Here is a 20,185-nt window from a genome sequence, read left to right on the forward strand (position 1 = left end):
TACTTCAGATGAATACGTGGCTAGAGGAATGGTGCCAGGGGGAGGGATTCAAGTTCCTGGGACATTGGAACTGGTTCGAGGGGAGGTGGGACCAGTTCAAACCGGACGGTTTGCACCTGGGCAGGGCCAGAACCGATGTCCTAGGGGGAGTGTTTGCTAGTGCTGCAGGGGAGGGTTTAAACTAAAATGGCAGGGGTTTGGGAACCTGAGCAGGGAGACAGAGGAAAGGGAAACAAGGATAAAAGCAAAAGATAGGAAGGAGAAAAACAAAAGTGGCAGTCAGAGAAATCAACGGTTTAAATCAAACGTGGCCACAGTAAATAATAATTCGAATAGGTCTAAGAGCGTTAAAAAAACAAGCCTGAAGGCTTTGTGTCTTAATGCGAGGAGCATTTGTAATAAGGTGGATGAATTGGCTGCGCAAATAGAAGTAAACAAATACGATTTGGTTGGGATTACGGAAACGTGGCTCAAGGAAGGCCAGGACTGGGAACTCACCAGGGGTATTCGATATTCAGGAAAGATAGGCAAAAAGGAAAGGGAGGTGGGGTAGCATTACTGGTTAAAGAAGGGATTAACACAATTGTAATGAAGGGTATTAGCTCTGATGAGGTGGAATCTGTATGGGTAGAATTGAGAAATACTAAGGGGAAAAAAACATTAGTGGGAGTGGTTTATAGACCTCCAAACAGTAATGTGGAGGTTGGGGATGGCATTAAAAGGGAAATTAAAGAAGCGTGCAACAAGGGCACAGCAGTCGTCATGGGTGACTTTAATCTACATATAGATTGGGCCAACCAAATTAGTAACAATACTGTGGAGGAGGAATTCCTGGAGTGTTTACGGGATGGTTTCCTGGACCAATATGTCGAGGAACCAACCAGAGATCAGGCCATCTTAGACTGGGTATTATGTAACGAGAAAGGATTAATTAGCAATCTTGTTGTACGAGGCCCCTTGGGTCGGAGCGATCATAATATGATCGAATTCTTCATTAAGATGGAGAATGAAGTAGTTGACTCGGAGACTAGGGTCCTGAATTTAAATAAAGGAAACTACGATGGTCTGAGCAGCGAGTTGGGTAGGATTGATTGGGGAATGGCGCTCAAAGGGTTGATGGTGGATCGGCAATGGCAAACATTCAAAGACCGAATGGATGAACTACAGAATTTGTTCATCCCAGTTTGGCATAAAAATAAAACAAAAAAGGTGACCCAACCGTGGCTAACAAGGGAAATTAGGGATAGCATAAGGTCCAAGGAGAGGGCATATAAATTGGCCAGAAAAAGCAATAATCCTGAGGATTGGGAGCAGTTTAAGATTCAACAAAGGAGGACAAAGGGATTAATTCAGAAAGGGAAAATAGAATATGAGTGTAAGCTTGCAGGGAACATAAAAACTGACTTCACATATCTATAAAAGCTTTTACAGAGAAAAAGATTGGTGAAGTCAAGCGTAGGTCCCTTGCAGTCAGAATCGGGAGAATTTATAATGGGGAACAAAGAAATGGCAGACCAACTAAATACATATTTTGGTTCTGTCTTCACAAAGGAGGACACAAATAACCTCCCAGAGATGCCGGGGAACATAGGGTCTGATGAAAGGGTGGAACTGAAAGAAATCAGTATTTGTAGGGAAATGGTGTTAGGAAAATTGATGGGACTGAAGGCCGATAAATCCCCAGGGCCTGATAATCTACATCCCAGGGTACTTAAGGAAGTGGCCCTAGAAATAGTAGATGCATTGCTGGTCATCTTCCAGAACTCGATAGACTCTGGAACGGTACCCATGGATTGGCAGGTAGCTAATGTTACCCCACTATTCAAAAAAGGTGGTAGAGAAAAGGCAGGGAATTATAGACCGGTAAGCTTGACATCGGTAGTGGGGAAAATGCTAGAGTCCATTATAAAAGATGTAATAGCAGAGCACTTGGAAAGCAGTGACTGGATCGGACAAAGTCAACATGGATTTACAAAAGGTAAATCGTGCTTGACTAATCTACTGGAATTTTTTGAAGATGTAACTGGTAAAATAGATAAGGGAGAATCAGTGGATGTGGTGTATTTGGACTTTCAGAAGGCTTTCGATAAGGTCCCGCATTAGAGATTAGCGTGCAAAATTAAGGCACATGGGATTGGGGGCAAGGTATTGACTTGGATAGAGAACTGGTTGGCGGACAGAAAGCAAAGAGTTGGAATAAACGGGTCGTTTTCCGAGTGGCAGGCAGTGACTAGTGGGCTGTCGCAAGGATCGGTCCGAGGACCCCAGCTGTTCACAATATCTATTAATGATCTGGACGAGGGAATTGGATGTAATATCTCAATTTGCAGACGACACAAAGCTGGGTGGGAGGGTATGCTGTGAGGAGGATGTCGTGAAACTCCAGTACGATTTGGACAGGTTGGGTGATTGGGCAGAAACATGGCAAATGCACTATAATGTGGATAAATGTGAGGTTATCCACTTTGGTGGCAAAAACAGGAAGGCAGATTATTATTTGAATGGCAATAGATTGGGAGAAGGGGAAGTGCAAAGAGACCTGGGTGTTCTTGTGCACCAGTTGCTGAAGGTAAGCATGCAGGTGCAGCAGGCGGTTAAGAAGGCAAATGGTATGTTGGCCTTCGTAGCAAGAGGGTTCGAGTACAAGAACAAGGGTGTCTTGCTGCAGTTGTACAGGGCCTTGGTGAGGCCGCACCTTGAGTATTGTGTGCAGTTTTGGTCACCTTACCTGAGGAAGGACGTTCTTGCCATGGAAGGAGTGCAGCGAAGATTCACCAGGCTGATACATGGGATGGCAGGAATGACGCATGAGGAGAGTGTGTGTCGATTGGGATAATACTCACTGGAGTTTAGAAGATTGACAGGGGATCTCATCGAAACCTATAAAATTCTGTCAGGTCTGGACAGACTAGATGCAGGATGGATGTTTCTGATGGCTGGAGAGTCCAGAACCAGGGGTCATAGTCTAAGGATAAGGGGTAAACCATTTAGGACTGAAATGAGGAGGAATTTCTTCACCCAGAGAGTGGTGAACCTGTGGAATTCTCTGCCACAGAGGGCGGTGGAGGCCAGTTCATTAAGTATATTCAAGAAAGAGTTGGATATATTTCTTAAGGCTAAAGGGATCAAGGGATATGGGGAGAAGGCAGGGACAGGGTACTGAATTTGGATGATCAGCCATGATCTCATTGAATGGCGGAGCAGGCTCGAGGGGCCGAATGGCCTACTCCTGCTCCTATCTACTATGTATCTATGTATCTATATTTAATGAATTGGCCTCTACTGCCTTCTGTGGTAGAGAATTCCACAGGTTCACTACTCCTGCTCCTATCTTCTATGTTTCTAAAAGGCATTTGATAAGGTGCCACATAATTCAGGGAACTAGAGGTGCATGTAGCAAGGGTAATATATTAATCATGGGGGATTTTAAGCTATGTATAGATTGGGGAAACCAAATCTGCAGTAATAGTGTGGGGACATCATCTGAGTCAATGGGACTCTCTCTGACCTTTCTCCCCAGTCCATCTCCAGGACCAGTGTGTATCTGAGTCAATGGGACTCTCTCTGACCTTTCTCCCCAGTCCATCTCCAGGACCAGTGTGTATCTGAGTCAATGGGACTCCCTCTTACCTTTTTTCCCCGGTCAATCTCTGGAAGCTCTTTGAATCGGAAGGGTTCTCTCTGGTTGGTGCTCTCACAATCCTGTGTTGGTTCACCTGCTGTCGTTCCTCAGTCTACAATCCGTTTACTCTCAGCTGTGAACCTTTCTCAATCACTCAGTCTTTCACCGGGAGATCTAATTATGGCAGGACTGAAAATAACAACATGAAGAGTGTGAAGTAATGTAATGTAGACTTTTCTTCTGCTTAATAAAAATAAAAGTTTGGGTCTGAGCGCTTCTGTCTGATTTTTGTCCCTTTTCTCACATCCCCGCCAGGGCTTCCAGCAAATCACACTGCCTGATCTCACTGGGCCCATCCTCCCCGGGTTACACACTGTCTGATCTCACTGGGCCCATCCTCCCCGGGTTACACACTGCCTGATCTCACTGGGCCCATCCTCCCCGGGTTACACACTGTCTGATCTCACTGGGCCCATCCTCCCCGGGTTACACACTGTCTGATCTCACTGGGCCCATCCTCCCCGGGTTACACACTGTCTGATCTCACTGGGCCCATCCTCCCCGGGTTACACTGTCTGATCTCACTGGGCCCATCCTCCCCGGGTTACACTGTCTGGTCTCACTGGGCCCATCCTCCCCGGGTTACACACTGTCTGATCTCACTGGGCCCATCCTCCCCGGGTTACACTGTCTGATCTCACTGGGCCCATCCTCCCCGGGTTACACACTGTCTGATCTCACTGGACCCATCCTCCCCGGGTTACACACTGTCTGATGTCACTGGGCCCATCCTCCCCGGGTTACACACTGTCTGATCGCACTGGGCCCATCCTCCCCGGGGTTACACACTGTCTGATCTCACTGGGCCCATCCTCCCCGGGTTACACACTGTCTGATCTCACTGGGCCCATCCTCCCCGGGTTACACACTGTCTGATCTCACTGGGCCCATCCTCCCCGGGTTACACACTGTCTGATCTCACTGGGCCCATCCTCCCCGGGTTACACACTGTCTGATCACACTGGGCCCATCCTCCCCGGGTTACACACTGTCTGATCTCACTGGTGTGGAGATGCCGGAGTTGGACAAATGTAAGAAGTCACACAACACCAGGTTATCGTCCAACAGCTTTATTTGAAATCACAAGCTTTCGGAGCGCTGCTCCTTCGTCAGGTGAAGGTGAACCTTCCCCCCCCACCCCCCCGGTCCCTCCGACCCAAACACCCCCCCACCACACTGGCCCCTCCGACCCAAACACACACCCCCACCCCCCTCTCCTCTCTGAGCCAAACACGCACACGCCCCCCCCGCCGACCCAAACGCACACGCCCCCCCCGCCCCTCACGCACGCCCCCCCGCCCCTTCGACACAAACGCACGCCCCCCCCGCCCCTGCGACCCAAACGCACGCCCCCCCGCCCCTTCGACCCAAACGCACGCACACCCCCCCCGCCCCTTCGACCCAAACGCACGCCCCCCCCGCCCCTTCGACCCAAACGCACGCCCCCCCCGCCCCTTCGACCCAAACGCACGCCCCCCCGCCCCTTCGACCCAAACGCACGCCCCCCCGCCCCTTCGACCCAAACGCACGCCCCCCCGCCCCTTCGACCCAAACGCACGCCCCCCCCGCCCCTTCGACCCAAACGCACGCCCCCCCGCCCCTCCGACCCAAACGCTCCCTCCTCCGCCCCCCGCCCCTCCGACACAAACGCACGCCCCCCCGCCCCTTCGACCCAAACGCACGCCCCCCCGCCCCTTCGACCCAAACGCACGCCCCCCCGCCCCTTCGACCCAAACGCACGCCCCCCCGCCCCTTCGACCCAAACGCACGCCCCCCCGCCCCTTCGACCCAAACGCACGCCCCCCCGCCCCTTCGACCCAAACGCACGCCCCCCCTGCCCCTTCGACCCAAACGCTCCCTCCTCCACCCGCCCCTCCGACCCCAACGCACCTTCCTCCCCCGGCCCCTCCGACCCAAACGCTCCCCCCCCCCCCCCGCCCCTCCGACCCAAACGCACGCCCCCCCTGCCCCTTCGACCCAAACGCACGCCCCCCCGCCCCTTCGACCCAAACGCTCCCTCCTCCACCCGCCCCTCCGACCCCAACGCACCTTCCTCCCCCGGCCCCTCCGACCCAAACGCTCCCCCCCGACGCACCTTCCTCCCCCGGCCCCTCCGACCCAAACGCACGCCCCCCCGGCCCCTTCGACCCAAACGCACGCCCCACCGCCCCTTCGACCCAAACGCACGCCCCCCCGCCCCTTCGACCCAAACGCACGCCCCCCCGCCCCTTCGACCCAAACGCACGCCCCCCCCGCCCCTTCGACCCAAACGCACGCCCCCCCGCCCCTTCGACCCAAACGCACGCCCCCCCGCCCCTTCGACCCAAACGCACGCCCCCCCCGCCCCTTCGACCCAAACGCACGCCCCCCTCGCCCCTTCGACCCAAACGCTCCCTCCTCCACCCCCCCCTCCGACCCCAACGCACGCCCCCCCGCCCCTTCCACCCAAACGCACGCCCCCCCGCCCCTTCGACCCAAACGCTCCCTCCTCCACCCCCCCCCCTCCGACCCCAACGCACGCCCCCCCGCCCCTTCCACCCAAACGCACGCCCCCCCGCCCCTTCGACCCAAACGCTCCCTCCTCCACCCGCCCCTCCGACCCCAACGCACCTTCCTCCCCCGGCCCCTCCGACCCAAACGCTCCCTCCTCCCCCGGCCCCTCCGACCCAAACGCACCTTCCTCCCCCGGCCCCTCCGACCCAAACGCTTCCTCCTCCCCCGGCCCCTCCGACCCAAACGCTCCCCCCCCCCACCACTCCCCGGCCCCTCCGACCCACCCACCCCCCCCAGACCCACCCCCCATCCCGGCCCCCCGACCCGACCCAACCCCCCCCCCGACCCGACCCACCCCCCCCACCCGGCCCCTCCGACCCAAACACTCCCCCCCTCCCTCCGACCCAAACACTCCCCCCCTCCCTCCGACCCAAACACTCCCCCCCCCACCCTTCCCCCCCACCCCCCGGCTCCTCCGACCCAAACACTCCCCCCTCCCACGGCTCCTCCGACCCAAACACTCCCCACCTCCCTCTCCCTCCCCCCCCGGCTCCTCCGACCCAAACACTCCCCCCCTCCCCCCCCGGCTCCTCTGACCCAAACACTCTCCCCCCACCCCCACCGGCTCCTCCGACCCAAACACTCCCCCCTCCCCCCCCGGCTCCTCCGACCCAAACACTCCCCCCTCCCCCCCCGGCTCCTCCGACCCAAACACTCCCCCCTCCCCCCCCGGCTCCTCCGACCCAAACACTCCCCCCACCGGCTCCTCCGACCCAAACACTCTCCCCCCACCGGCTCCTCCGACCCAAACACTCCCCTCCCCACCACCCCCCCCGGCCCGGGAGAGGCGGGCGCTACTGTAAATGTCGGAGATTCCCTGATCCCCGCACCATGGCCGGCCGCCCACTCTCCCTCCGGCTCCATTCGCAACCCCGCCGCCATTTTACCTCCTTCTACAAACCGGAGCCTCATCCGGGCACTGGCAGCACCGAGCATGCGCGCTGCCGCCTCACAGCGCCCAATTAAAGTCCCTCACTGAGTCCGGCTCTTCTATTGGCTGAGGCTGGTTGATTGACAGCTGCCTCCACCAATCACAGCCAGGAACGCCTCGGAGTACCGCTCACGGTGTGGAGAGGCCGAGGCCGGCTCCGGGGTCACGTGGCTCCTGATCTTACCCCGCCCCCCGAACCGCCGTTCACCCACCGCGTGCGGTGACGTCATAGCCCCGCCCCCTGCGGCTGCTGAGGGGCGGGGCCACAGTGAACAATGGTGTTAAAGAGTCTAAAATCACCACAGACAATGCTGCAAAACTCAGTAGGCCAGGCAGGCCTCTCCATGGTCACAGTGAACAATGGTGTTAAAGGGTCTAAAATCACCACAGACAATGCTGCAAAACTCAGTAGGCCAGGCAGGCCTCTCCATGGCCACAGTGAACAATGGTGTTAAAGGGTCTAAAATCACCACAGACAATGCTGGGAAACTCAGCAGGCCAGGCAGGCCTCTCCATGGTCACAGTGAACAATGGTGTTAAAGGGTCTAAAATCACCACAGACAATGCTGGGAAACTCAGCAGGCCAGGCAGGCCTCTCCATGGCCACAGTGAACAATGGTGTTAAAGGGTCTAAAATCACCACAGACAATGCTGGGAAACTCAGCAGGCCAGGCAGGCCTCTCCATGGCCACAGTGAACAATGGTGTTAAAGGGTCTAAAATCACCACAGACAATGCTGCAAAACTCAGCAGGCCAGGCAGGCCTCTCCATGGCCACAGTGAACAATGGTGTTAAAGGGTCTAAAATCACCACAGACAATGCTGGGAAACTCAGCAGGCCAGGCAGGCCTCTCCATGGCCACAGTGAACAATGGTGTTAAAGGGTCTAAAATCACCACAGACATTGCTGGGAAACTCAGCAGGCCAGGCAGGCCTCTCCATGGCCACAGTGAACAATGGTGTTAAAGGGTCTAAAATCACCACAGACAATGCTGCAAAACTCAGCAGGCCAGGCAGGCCTCTCCATGGCCACAGTGAACAATGATGTTAAAGGGTCTAAAATCACCACAGACAATGCTGCAAAACTCAGCAGGCCAGGCAGGCCTCTCCATGGCCACAGTGAACAATGGTGTTAAAGGGTCTAAAATCACCACAGACAATGCTGGGAAACTCAGCAGGCCAGGCAGGTCTCTCCATGGCCACAGTGAACAATGGTGTTAAAGGGTCTAAAATCACCACAGACAATGCTGCAAAACTCAGCAGGCCAGGCAGGCCTCTCCATGGCCACAGTGAACAATGGTGTTAAAGGGTCTAAAATCACCACAGACAATGCTGCAAAACTCAGCAGGCCAGGCAGGCCTCTCCATGGCCACAGTGAACAATGGTGTTAAAGGGTCTAAAATCACCACAGACAATGCTGCAAAACTCAGTAGGCCAGGCAGGCCTCTCCATGGCCACAGTGAACAATGGTGTTAAAGGGTCTAAAATCACCACAGACAATGCTGGGAAACTCAGCAGGCCAGGCAGGCCTCTCCATGGTCACAGTGAACAATGGTGTTAAAGGGTCTAAAATCACCACAGACAATGCTGGGAAACTCAGCAGGCCAGGCAGGCCTCTCCATGGCCACAGTGAACAATGGTGTTAAAGGGTCTAAAATCACCACAGACAATGCTGCAAAACTCAGCAGGCCAGGCAGGCCTCTCCATGGCCACAGTGAACAATGGTGTTAAAGGGTCTAAAATCACCACAGACAATGCTGCAAAACTCAGCAGGCCAGGCAGGCCTCTCCATGGCCACAGTGAACAATGGTGTTAAAGGGTCTAAAATCACCACAGACAATGCTGGGAAACTCAGCAGGCCAGGCAGGCCTCTCCATGGCCACAGTGAACAATGGTGTTAAAGGGTCTAAAATCACCACAGACAATGCTGCAAAACTCAGTAGGCCAGGCAGGCCTCTCCATGGCCACAGTGAACAATGGTGTTAAAGGGTCTAAAATCACCACAGACAATGCTGGGAAACTCAGCAGGCCAGGCAGGCCTCTCCATGGTCACAGTGAACAATGGTGTTAAAGGGTCTAAAATCACCACAGACAATGCTGGGAAACTCAGCAGGCCAGGCAGGCCTCTCCATGGCCACAGTGAACAATGGTGTTAAAGGGTCTAAAATCACCACAGACAATGCTGGGAAACTCAGCAGGCCAGGCAGGCCTCTCCATGGCCACAGTGAACAATGGTGTTAAAGGGTCTAAAATCACCACAGACAATGCTGCAAAACTCAGCAGGCCAGGCAGGCCTCTCCATGGCCACAGTGAACAATGGTGTTAAAGTGTCTAAAATCACCACAGACATTGCTGGGAAACTCTGCAGGCCAGGCAGGCCTCTCCATGGCCACAGTGAACAATGATGTTAAAGGGTCTAAAATCACCACAGACAATGCTGCAAAACTCAGCAGGCCAGGCAGGCCTCTCCATGGCCACAGTGAACAATGGTGTTAAAGGGTCTAAAATCACCACAGACAATGCTGCAAAACTCAGCAGGCCAGGCAGGCCTCTCCATGGCCACAGTGAACAATGGTGTTAAAGGGTCTAAAATCACCACAGACAATGCTGCAAAACTCAGCAGGCCAGGCAGGCCTCTCCATGGCCACAGTGAACAATGGTGTTAAAGGGTCTAAAATCACCACAGACAATGCTGCAAAACTCAGTAGGCCAGGCAGGCCTCTCCATGGCCACAGTGAACAATGGTGTTAAAGGGTCTAAAATCACCACAGACAATGCTGGGAAACTCAGCAGGCCAGGCAGGCCTCTCCATGGTCACAGTGAACAATGGTGTTAAAGGGTCTAAAATCACCACAGACAATGCTGGGAAACTCAGCAGGCCAGGCAGGCCTCTCCATGGCCACAGTGAACAATGGTGTTAAAGGGTCTAAAATCACCACAGACAATGCTGCAAAACTCAGCAGGCCAGGCAGGCCTCTCCATGGCCACAGTGAACAATGGTGTTAAAGGGTCTAAAATCACCACAGACAATGCTGCAAAACTCAGCAGGCGAGGCAGGCCTCTCCATGGCCTCAGTGAACAATGGTGTTAAAGTGTCTAAAATCACCACAGACAATGCTGGGAAACTCAGCAGGCCAGGCAGGCCTCTCCATGGCCACAGTGAACAATGGTGTTAAAGGGTCTAAAATCACCACAGACAATGCTGCAAAACTCAGCAGGCCAGGCAGGCCTCTCCATGGCCACAGTGAACAATGGTGTTAAAGGGTCTAAAATCACCACAGACAGTGCTGGGAAACTCAGCAGGCCAGGCAGGCCTCTCCATGGCCACAGTGAACAATGATGTTAAAGGGTCTAAAATCACCACAGACAATGCTGCAAAACTCAGCAGGCCAGGCAGGCCTCTCCATGGCCACAGTGAACAATGGTGTTAAAGGGTCTAAAATCACCACAGACAATGCTGGGAAACTCAGCAGGCCAGGCAGGTCTCTCCATGGCCACAGTGAACAATGGTGTTAAAGGGTCTAAAATCACCACAGACAATGCTGCAAAACTCAGCAGGCCAGGCAGGCCTCTCCATGGCCACAGTGAACAATGGTGTTAAAGGGTCTAAAATCACCACAGACAATGCTGCAAAACTCAGCAGGCCAGGCAGGCCTCTCCATGGCCACAGTGAACAATGGTGTTAAAGGGTCTAAAATCACCACAGACAGTGCTGGGAAACTCAGCAGGCCAGGCAGGCCTCTCCATGGCCACAGTGAACAATGATGTTAAAGGGTCTAAAATCACCACAGACAATGCTGCAAAACTCAGCAGGCCAGGCAGGCCTCTCCATGGCCACAGTGAACAATGATGTTAAAGGGTCTAAAATCACCACAGACAATGCTGCAAAACTCAGCAGGCCAGGCAGGCCTCTCCATGGCCACAGTGAACAATGGTGTTAAAGGGTCTAAAATCACCACAGACAATGCTGCAAAACTCAGCAGGCCAGGCAGGCCTCTCCATGGCCACAGTGAACAATGGTGTTAAAGGGTCTAAAATCACCACAGACAATGCAGCAAAACTCAGCAGGCCAGGCAGGCCTCTCCATGGCCACAGTGAACAATGGTGTTAAAGGGTCTAAAATCACCACAGACAATGCTGCAAAACTCAGCAGGCCAGGCAGGCCTCTCCATGGCCACAGTGAACAATGGTGTTAAAGAGTCTAAAATCACCACAGACAATGCTGCAAAACTCAGCAGGCCAGGCAGGCCACTCCATGGCCACAGTGAACAATGGTGTTAAAGAGTCTAAAATCACCACAGACAATGCTGGGAAACTCAGCAGGCCAGGCAGGCCTCTCCATGGCCACAGTGAACAATGATGTTAAAGGGTCTAAAATCACCACAGACAATGCTGCAAAACTCAGCAGGCCAGGCAGGCCTCTCCATGGCCACAGTGAGTAATTTTTGATAAAGCAGTTCGGGAGCATTTAAACTAGTATGGCAGGGGGCTAGAAACCTATGTAGTGAAATAGAGGAAAGTGAAAGGCAGACAGAAATAAATGGTAAAAGGGTGAGGAACAAAAAACAAAGGGCCAAACTAATTCATAAAAAATGTGAGCATAAAAAAAGCCTGAGGGTTTTATACCTTAATGCGAGAAGCATCAGGAACAAGGTAGATGAATTAGCTGTGGAAATAGAGGTTAATAATTATGATCTAATTGGGATTACGGAAACATGGTTGCAGGGTGAGCAGGGCTGGGAGCTTAACATACAGGGGTATTCAGTATTTAGGAAGGATCGACAAAAAAGAAAGGGAGGAGGGGTAGCATTGCTAGTAAAAGAGGGGATAAATGCAATTGAAAAGAAGGATATTAACTCAGTTAATACAGAATCTATATGGGTGGAGCTAAGAAATAGCGAGGGGCGAAAAACATTAATAGGAGTGGTATATAGGCCTCCAAATAGTAAAATAGAGGTTAGGGAGGGCATCACGAGGGAAATTAGAGAAGCGTGCAATAAGAGCACAGCTGTCATCATAGGTGACTTTAACTTACATATAGATTGGACTAGCCTAATCAGTAAAAATAATGAGGAGGAGGAATTCCTTGAGTGTTTAAGGGATGGTTATCTGGATCAATATGTCGAGGAACCAACTCGGGAACAGGCTATATTGGACTGGGTACTGTGCAATGAGAAGGGACTAATCAGTAATCTTGTTGTACGGGGACCCTTGGGTCAGAGCGATCATAACATGATCGATTTCTCACTCGAAATGGAGAGCGAAGAAATTGACTCAGAGACTAAGGTCCTGAATTTAAACAAGGGGAATTATGATGCCATGAGACGGGAACTGAGTAGGTCTGATTGGACAACGTTCCTGGGAGGACTGGAGGTAGATAAACAATGGCAAACATTTAAAGATAGAATGACAAAATTGCAAAAATTGTTTATACCAATCTGGCATAAAAGGAAATCTAAAAAGGTGACTCAACCGTGGATAACAGGGGAAATTAGAGACAGCATAAAATCCAAAGATAGGGCGTATAAAATAGCCAAAAAAAGCGCCAGAGCGGAAGATTGGGAACAGTTTAAGATAGAGCAAAGGAGGGCAAAGGGCATGATCAAGAGGGGCAAAATAGCTTACGAAAACAAGCTGGCGGAAAATATAAAAACTAACTCCAAAAGCTTTTATAAATATATCAAAAGGAAAAGACTGGTGAAAACCAAAGTTGGTCCATTGCAGTCAGATACGGGGGAATATATAATGGGAAATAAGGAAATGGCAGATCAACTAAATGCATACTTTGGGTCAGTCTTTACGAAGGAAGACACAAAAAACCTCCCTGGGATATCGGGAAAAATAGGGACATTGGCAAAGGAGGAACTGACGCAAATCAATATCTCTAAGGATATGGTGTTAAGGAAGCTAAAGGGATTGAAGGTGGACAAATCCCCAGGGCCTGATAACATGCATCCTAGGGTACTGAAGGAGGTGGCCCTAGAGATAGCGGATGCACTAAGGATGATTTTTCAGAATTCATTAGACTCGGGAACAGTGCCGATGGATTGGAGGGTAGCTAACGTTACCCCACTATTCAAAAAGGGGGGTAGGGAAAAAGCAGGTAATTACAGACCTGTAAGCCTTACATCAGTTGTGGGCAAAATGCTGGAGTCCATCATTAAGGATGAAATAGCGGAGCACTTAGCAAATGGGGACAGGATAGGACAGAGTCAACATGGATTTACAAAGGGTAAATCGTGCTTGACTAATCTATTGGAATTTTTTGAGGGAGTAACTGGTAGAATAGATGGGGGAGAGCCAGTAGATGTGGTGTACCTGGACTTCCAAAAGGCCTTCGATAAGGTCCCACATAAAAGATTAGCATGGAAAATTGAGGCTCATGGGATAAAGGGGAAAGTTTTGGCGTGGATAGGGAACTGGCTGTCAGATAGAAAACAGAGAGTTGGAATAAACGGCTCATTTTCTGAATGGCAGGCAGTAACAAGTGGGGTACCACAGGGATCTGTCCTGGGCCCCCAGCTGTTCACAATTTACATTAATGACCTGGATCAGGGAGTCGGATGCAGCATTTCCAAATTTGCAGACGACACTAAACTAGGAGGGGGGGTGGGCTCAGAGGAAGAGACCAGGAAGCTCCAGAGCGATTTGGACAGACTGGGCGATTGGGCGGATAAATGGCAGATGCACTATAATGTGGACAAGTGCGAAGTTATCCACCTTGGGTGCAGGAACGGGAGGGCAAATTATTATTTAAATGGCAATAGATTGGGAGAGGGGGAAGTACAGAGAGACCTGGGTGTTCTTGTACACCAGTCACTGAAGGCGAGCATGCAGGTGCAACAGGCGGTCAAGAAGGCAAACGGTATGCTGGCCTTCATAGCAAAAGGGTTAGAATACAGGAACAGGGATACCTTGCTGCAGCTGTACAGGGCACTGGTGAGACCACACCTCGAGTACTGTGTACAGTTTTGGTCGCCTCATCTGAGGAAGGATGTTCTTGCCATGGAGGGGGTGCAGCGGCGATTCACCAGGCTGATACCAGGAATGGCGGGAATGACCTATGAGGAGAGACTATGTAGTTTAGGGATGTACACACTGGAGTTTAGAAGATTGAGAGGGGACCTCATAGAAGTGTATAAAATTCTGACAGGTCTAGACAGACTGGATGCAGAAGGAATGTTTCCCTTGGCGGGTGAGAACAGAACTAGAGGACATAATTTAAGGATAAGGGCTAAACCATTTAGGACAGAGATGAGGGGGAATTTCTTCACTCAGAGAGTGGTGAACCTGTGGAACTCATTGCCACAGAGGGCAGTGTACGCCAGCTCATTAAATATATTTAAAAGGGAATTAGATATATTTCTACGGGCAAAAGGGGTTAAGGGTTACGGAGAGAAGGCGGGGACGGGATACTGAATTAAAGGATCAGCCATGATCTCATCGAATGGCGGAGCAGGCACGAAGGGCCGAATGGCCTACTCCTGCTCCTATCTTCTATGTATCTATGTATGTGAACAATGGTGCTAAAGGGTCTAAAATCACCACAGACAATGCTGCAAAACTCAGCAGGGCAGGCAACATCCGTGCAGGGAAATTAGAGTCATTGTTTCCGGTCTAACCCTTTATCAAGACTAAAGAGACACAGGGAATGAAATAGATTGAAAGGCCGGCTGGGAGAGAACCAAAGAGAAGAGACATTAAGAAGTATTCAAAACCAGACGAGATGGTGATCGGACTCCCACCCCGCCTCCTGCAAGGACTCTATTCCAGTCTCCCTGTTTCTCTGTCTCCGCCGTATCTGCTCCAACGATGCCACCTTCCACACCAGTGCTTCCGACATGTCTTCCTTTTTCCTCAACCGAGGATTCCCCTCTACCGTGGTCGACACGGCCCTCGACCGGGTCCGTTCTATCTCCCGCACTTCTGCCCTCACCCCTGCCCCTCCCTCCCAAAACCATGATAGGGTTCCCCTTGTCCTCACCTTTCACCCCACCAGCCTCCACATTCAACGGATCATCCTCCGCCATTTCCGCCACCTCCAACGTGATCCCACCACCAAACACATCTTCCCCTCCCCTGCCCTTTCAGCATTCCGTAGGGACCGCTCCCTCCGAGACACCCTAGTCCACTCCTCTATCACCCCCAACAACTCTTCCCCTTCTCCTGGCACCTTCCCGTGCAAGCACAGGAGGTGTAACACCTGCCCCTATACCTCCCCCCTTCCCACTGTCCAGGGCCCCAAACACCCCTTCCAGGTGAAACAGCGATTTACTTGTACTTCTTGCAATCTAGTATACTGTATTCGCTGCTCACGGTGCAGTCTCCTCTACATTGGGGAGACCAAACGCAGATTGGGTGACCGCTTTGCGGAACACCTCCGTTCAGTCCGTAAGGATGATCCCGAGCTTCCGGTCGCCTGTCATTTTAATTCACCGCCCCATTCCCACTCAGACCTCACTGTACTCGGGCTCTTGCATTGTTCCACGGAAGCTCAACGTAAACTCGAGCAACAGCACCTCATCTTCCGATTAGACACTTTACAGCCTTCCGAATTCAATATCGAGTTCAACAATTTCAGATCATAACCTCGGCCCCTATTACATTTTTACTGATATATTTTATATTTTTTATCCACACCTTTGTTTTGGCCTTTCCCCCCGCCTTTTCCTTTTTTTTCTCTCTCCCACATGGCAGCTGTCTCCCATTCTGCCAGCGCATTTCACACCTAATCTAGAGCTGTCTTTTGTCTCCACTAGTCCTATCACCATCTGTCTCGTTTTGAATACCTCTTAATGTCTCTTCTCTTTTGTTCTCTCCCAGCCTGGCCTCTTAATCTATTTCATTCCCTGTGCCTCTTTAGTCTTGATAAAGGGTTTTGACCCGAAACGTTGACTCTAATTTCTCTCCACGGATGTTGCCTGGCCTGCTGAGTTTTTCCAGCATTTTCTGTTGTTATTTCGGATTTACAGCATCTGCAGTATTTTGCTATCATACATCATGCTAAAAGGTCTAAGTGTGTTAAAAAACAAGCCTGAAGTCTTTGTGTCTTAATGCGAGGAGCATTCGTAATAAGGTGGATGAATTAGCTGCGCAAATAGAAGTAAACAAATATGATTTGATTCGGATTACGGAAACATGGCTCCAGGGTGACCAAGGCAGGGAACTCAACATCCAGGGGTATTCAATATTCAGGAAAGACAGACAAAAAGGAAAGGGAGGTGGGGTAGCATTGCTGGCTAAAGAGGGGATTGGCACAATGCTAAGGAAGGATATTAGCTCTGATGATGTGGAATCTGTATAGGTAGAACTGAGAAATACCAAGGGGCAGAAAACGTTAGTGGGAGTGGTATATAGACCTCCAAACAGTAATGCGGAGGTTGGAGATGGCATTAAAAGGGAAATTAGAGAAGCGTGCAATAAGGGTACAGCAGCTATCATGGGTGACTTTAATCTACATATAGATTGGGCTAACCAAATTAGTAACAATACTGTGGAGGAGGAATTCCTAGAGTGTTTACGGGATGGTTTGCTGGACCAATATATTGAGGAACCAACCAGAGATCAGGCCATCTTAGACTGGGTATTATGTAACGAGAAAGGATTAATTAGCAATCTTGTTGTACGAGGCCCCTTGGGTCGGAGCAATCATAATATGATTGAATTCTTCATTAAGATGGAGAATGAAGTAGTTGACTCAGAGACTGGGGTCCTGAATTTAAATAAAGGAAACTACGATGGTCTGAGGCGCGAGTTGGGTAGAATTGATTGGGGGATGTCTCTCAAAGGGTTGACAGTGGATAGGCAATGGCAAACATTCAAAGACCGCATGGATGAACTACAGAATTTGTTCATCCCAGTTTGGCATAAAAATAAAACAAAAAAGGTGACTCAACTGTGGCTAACAAGGGAAATTAGGGATAGCATAAGATCCAAGGAGAGGACATATAAATTTGCCAGAAAAAACAATAATCCTGAGGATTGGGAGCAGTTTAGGATTCAACAAAGGAGGACAAAGGGATTAATTAAGAAGGGGGAAATAGAATATGAGAGTAAGCTTTCAGGGAACATAAAAACTGACTGTAAAAGCTTTTGTAGATATGTGAAGAGAAAAGGATTGGTGAAGTCAAATGTAGGTCCCTTGCAGTCAGAATCAGGGGAATTTATAATGGGGAACAAAGAAATGGCAGACCAACTAAATACATATTTTGGTCCTGTCTTCACAAAGGAGGACACAAATAACCTCCCAGAAATACCGGGGAACATAGGGTCTGATGAAAATGAGGAACTGAAAGAAATCAGTATTTGTAGGGAAATTGTTAGGGAAATTGATGGGACTGAAGGCCGATAAATCCCCAGGGCCTGATAATCTACATCCTAGGGTACTTAAGGAAGTGGCCCGAGAAATAGTAGATGCATTGCTGATCATCTTCCAACATTCGATGGAATCTGGAACAGTACCCATGGATTGGAGGGTAGCTAATGCTACCCCACTATTCAAAAAAGGTGGTAGAGAGAAAACAGGGAATTACAGACCGGTAAGCCTGACATCGGTAGTGGGGAAAATGCTAGAGTCCATTATAAAAGATGCAATAGCAGAGCACTTGGTAAACTGTGACAGGATTGGACAAAGTCAACATGGATTTACAAAAGGTAAATCATGCTTGACGAATCTACTGGAATATTTTGAGGATGTAACTGGTAAAATAGATAAGGGAGAACCAGTGGATCTGGTGTATCTGGACTTTCAGGGGGCCTTCGATAAGGTCCCACATAAGAGATTGGCGTGTAAAGTTTGGGCACATGGGATCGGGGGCAAGGTATTGACTTGGATAGAGAACTGGTTGGCAGACTAGTGGGGTACCGCAGGGATCGGTCCTTGGACCCCAGCTATTCACAATATATATAAACTAGCTGGGGGAGCCCGGCTTTGCCAGAGCTGTTTTGGGCCGGGCGGTTTAAATCGAGTCCCAGGCTTTGGGACCTCTCTGTGTCCCTCTGTGAATCTGGTGCCGGGCAACATTTTAAATGGAGTCCCAGGCTTTTGGGCCCTGTCTCTGTGTCCCTCTCTCAATCTGCTGCCGGGCAACATTTCTACCTTTTAATACCTTGAAAGATGAAAGTGAAAGTACTTATAAAACGTTTTTGGTAAATCTTATGTTATTTTTAAAAGAGATACTAACTTTTTCAAAGCTGGATGATCAAAGTAGTTTGAGCTGGAAGCTGAAATAATGGCAGTGAAACAATGGCTGCCAGATCCCTGAGATGAAAACGATTAGTCCCGCACACACACACACTGATTGGCCAACCATCAGGGGACCGTACTGTAGGATTGGTCAATCGTGATGGCACAGGATTGGTCGAACCTTGACATCAGTCAATCAATGCTAAGTAGCAGATAATGAGTTTAATTTTGAAGGTGTTTTGTAGGGGTTTTTTCTGCTCTCTTGCCCGTTCTGGCCCCCTGCCAGGCTTCGTGCAAGAATTACCCTTGAGTGGTTCGACCCACCCCCCCTACGGTTCTAGACCTTGGACTTAGATGCAGAGAACAGTAGTGCAGAGAAGAGGACTCAATAGACCAGGCTGAATAGCACGAAATGGATGCTTTTATTTTTGAACAGTTTGAAGCATTACAAAATACATGTCATAGGCACAGATTAAAGTAACGACAATCATGCACAAATTTATGAACTTGACTCTATGGAAATGGGGAACACACGGCACATCGTAAAAGGGGAAACACATTACGATTTCCCTTAACTCCCTCCCCTATACCTAAACTAAGTTTCGACCTGGGGAACTTGGGATCATGCTCACCACTCTCGAAATCGCGAAAAGGGGTTCGCAGACTTTTTGACACCGCTTCCCGTCGTCACGTGGATTGGAAGCTTCTGGCGCAGTCGATATTCTCTCCTCCCTCGAGGCGGTGGGGTAGACCCAGCCTCGATGAGCGCTCGTCAAGGTTGAGATCCACAATCGTGGATTTGGGTTCATGGAGTAGACCTAGATGCAGGTTATGCACATGGGAGAATCTTGTGGCATCGATCGCCGGTTCTCCAGAGGGTTTCTTCTCCGTCGGCCTGGGTCGTCGATGATCTCCCGACCCCAGTACCCGGGCCACCCTTGTCGCCTTCTCGTCGTGGCCGAGCCTTGTTTGGCTGAACACCGGCCACGTTGTCCTTTTTCCGAAACCGTCCGTCTTTAAAAAGACGAAAACGTTTTCATCGATCTGCCGAAGTGGAAGAGGCGCCGATCCGGGCACCGTCCGCCCTTCGTTCGTTCCTCGTAGAAGAAAGTTCTTGAAGAAATGGAAGCCTGAAGTCGCCCAACAAGAAGCCGTAGCAGTGAAGAAGTAACTTAGATGGACTTTCAATCCATAGTTATACTCTTTTGGGACAGTCTTATCTCCCGCCAAATCATAGTCCTGTCTTTGTATTAATTTTGGCGGGCAGAAATCTCTGCAGGGGCGCTTTGTCTTGTAACGGAGCCGGTGATAACTTGAACTGGCCTTCCTGGCCGATAATGTCTGTTAATGTCCTTTGCATTGTCACCGCGGCTCGGTTCGCATATTGATCGGTCCGGACATTTTCCTTGATGGCTGCTAAACGGTTTTTCCTTTGTACGATAAATGGGTATAAGTGTTTTTACATTGTCCGCCCATATCTTGATGGGCCCCATCCTGTACTTATAATCCATTGAATATGTATGCTGTTGCTCTGAGTTTCGGTTCCCAGATACTGGCTTTCGCGGGCTCACTGTCTTCAATCCACAAGCCTGTCTGGCTTGCAGTAACAGAAATAAAATGGTTCATAAACTGATCACGGGGCCTGGCGGCCATTTTGTATGCCCTTTTATCAAAGGTTTTTCTGTGCAAGCTTACTTTGGTCAATAAACAGTCTTATTTTATCCAGTTTTCTTGCGTGATTTTTGCTGAAAATTGCGAATCTTACAGTTTTGCATAAGGCGCGAACAATTTTGGTCCGACCGAAAAGTAAATATGCTTACGACCGTCCCGGAACC

The 20,185-nt window shown here is 50.5% G+C and overlaps 1 protein-coding gene across 4 annotated transcripts in view; it reads right to left on the reverse strand.

Moving 5' to 3' along the window:
- LOC147096564 (uncharacterized) overlaps window positions 1–20,185 on the reverse strand; it is a 131,963-nt gene that overhangs the window by 17,964 nt on the left and 93,814 nt on the right. For 2 of the 4 annotated variants that reach the window (XM_085975370.1, XM_085975369.1), the window contains exons 1-2: window positions 7,123–7,196; window positions 3,631–3,811 (exon numbers count right to left, since the gene is read on the reverse strand). The gene's annotated coding sequence lies outside the window, so the exon portion shown is untranslated. The other 2 variants (XM_085975373.1, XM_085975372.1) reach the window with 2 other exon arrangements.

Source organism: Somniosus microcephalus, unplaced genomic scaffold (assembly GCF_052327205.1).
Source record: "Somniosus microcephalus isolate GS21.2 unplaced genomic scaffold, FLI_Smic_1.0 unresolved_chr1, whole genome shotgun sequence".
NCBI lineage: Eukaryota > Metazoa > Chordata > Chondrichthyes > Squaliformes > Somniosidae > Somniosus > Somniosus microcephalus.